At 37.4% G+C, this 2,387-nt stretch overlaps 1 non-coding gene across 1 annotated transcript; it reads right to left on the bottom strand.

The window, feature by feature from the left end:
* Window positions 1-2,169: 2,169 nt before the first annotated feature.
* On the bottom strand, window positions 2,170-2,243 carry TRNAT-CGU. The gene has a single exon. It is a non-coding gene; the product is annotated as a tRNA-Thr (tRNA).
* Window positions 2,244-2,387: the final 144 nt, after the last annotated feature.

The following is a 2,387-nucleotide window of genomic DNA, read 5'->3' as shown; positions in this document are numbered from 1 at the left end:
TGCTCTTTGTCATCACTTTTATTCAACACTGTATTGGAAGAACTTGCCAGGGCAATACTACAAGAAAAATAAATAAAAGGCATCCATATTGGCAAAGAGATAGTTAAACTCTTGATATTTGCAAATGATATTATACTGAACACAGAAAATCCCAAGGACTCAACTAAAAACTGTCAACTGTAGCTAGAAGATCAATTTATTAGAGTGACAGGATACAAGATCAATATCCAAAAATCAGTGGGATTCCTTTATAGTAACAAAGAGAACTAAGAGAAGGAAACCAAGAAAGCAATATAATTTACAATATCCAACCACAAACTGAGATACTTGGGAGTGAACATTACTAGAGATACAAAATACCTATACAAAGAAAACTACAGAAATTTGTGCAAGATACAACAAAAGACCTAAATAAGTGGAAAAAATGTTCCCTGTTCATAGATAGAAAGACTCAATATTGTGAAAATTACAATCCTGCCAAAAGCAACCTGTATGTTCAATGCAATCCCAATCCAGATACTAACTTATCTTTTTTTTAATTGACATTTTACTGAAAGTTTATAGAGAACTTGGACTTCTGTTCATTCACTGTTGCACATTTTTCTCCCTGCCCACCTCCACCCGAGTTTGCTTTTCTCTTTGGGGGAAAAAACCCCAAAACACCAAACCCACAGAAAAACAACTTTCATTGTTGTGCAATTCCTGATACCCACATCAGTCCACTTTACTATGCACCTCCTATTCTGGATGGTTGTTATGGAAACAACACCTAATCATATATTCCTTTTAAGCAGTTATTTCCCTTATCTGTTTCAATGCAGTGTACATTTTTTATCCTCTCTTTTCTTAGTTATCTCTGACCCCCCGAAATCAGTCCTGTTTTATAACAGTGGCATTATGCAATATCTGTCCTTTTGTGACTGAGATATTTACACTTCAAAATAGCTTGCCTCCAGAAATTCTATGAATGTGGAGAAACTATGAAAGTTATACAAGCGTTCAGGTCTTTCATTCATAGGGTCACTGTCAGCTGTTTATGACTGGACTCTTAACAGCACCTAACAACAACAACAACAAGAGAGATCTGTTGGCCCAGTAGATAGAAAGTTATGCTACTAAGCCAAAGGTCAGTGATTTTAATCTGTGGCACTGAGGCCTGGTTTTGACTGGTTTTGGTCAAAATTCTTCTAAGTGGTATAGCACTGATCTGCCCATTTGCTGTACAGAGATAAATCAAGTTTGCTAAAAACTGTGACATTGATGTGTCAAATACAATAATGGTTACCCATGGTGGACTGTGTCTGGTGGAGTTCGCTGATTGAAACAAGCTAGGAAGCAGGAGTGGCATCCACTTCTGAAATAGCATGCCTCTGAAAACATTATGAATGTGGAGAAAAAATGAAAGTTATACAAGTGTTCAAGTCTTAGGACTGCTATGAGTCCTCTGTGACTAAACGGCACTTAACAACAATGACAACAATGTCCTCCAGGGTCACCCTTTTGAATAGTATCTTATGAGTTTCTTGTTTTTCAGTGCTGCTTAGTATTCTATATTGTGGATACAAAACAGCTTCTCCACCCATTAGTTTGTTGATGGGCACTTGGGTTGCTTCCATCTCTTTTCTATTGTGAACAATGCAGCAATAAACGTGGTTGTGCATATGTCTGCTTGGGTAGAAGTTATGGTTTCTTTAAGGTATATTCCCAGTAGTCAAATTGCTGAGTGAAACGGTATTTATACTTCCAACTTTTTGAGAAATCATCATACTGCCTTCTATAGTTGTTGCAGGATTTTACACTCCCATTGGTGGTAAATATGGGCTCTAGTTTCTTCACAACCTCACCAGCATTTGCTATTTTCTGTTCTGTTGAATTTTGCTATTGTTATTGGAGTGAAATGATATCCCATAGTTGTTTTGATTTACATCTCTCTTTGAGCTAGGGATTTTGAACATTTCTTCATGTGTTTGTTGGCCATGTGAATGTCTTCTTTGGTGAAGTGTCTGCTCATATCCTGTGCTCATTATTAAATTGGGTTGTTTACAATTATCTTGTGTGGTGCTTGAGTATTCTATAAATTCTAAATATAAGTCCCTTATCAGACATGTCATTACCAAGTATTTTTTTCCCCACTCTGTGGCTTTCCTTTTTGAATGTGTATATACAAATTTGCCCTGCTGGGACTCGAATCCAGGATCTCCTGTTTACGAGACAGGCGCTTTAACCAACTAAGCCACAGAGCCAGAAAGAACCGCTGGAGAAGCTCAATATCAGCTGTGAAAACTAGGCCAGGAGCTGATTGTGGAACAGACCACCAACTACCCATATGCAAATTCAAGATGAAACTGAGGAAAATTAAACCAAATCCAAGGCAACCAAAATATGAC

Source organism: Elephantulus edwardii, unplaced genomic scaffold (assembly GCF_000299155.1).
Source record: "Elephantulus edwardii isolate Elephantulus edwardi_28Jun2011 unplaced genomic scaffold, EleEdw1.0 scaffold00110, whole genome shotgun sequence".
Lineage (NCBI taxonomy): Eukaryota > Metazoa > Chordata > Mammalia > Macroscelidea > Macroscelididae > Elephantulus > Elephantulus edwardii.
The sequence above is the reverse complement of the archived record's forward strand: the minus strand, read 5'-3'. Positions and strand labels throughout refer to the sequence as shown.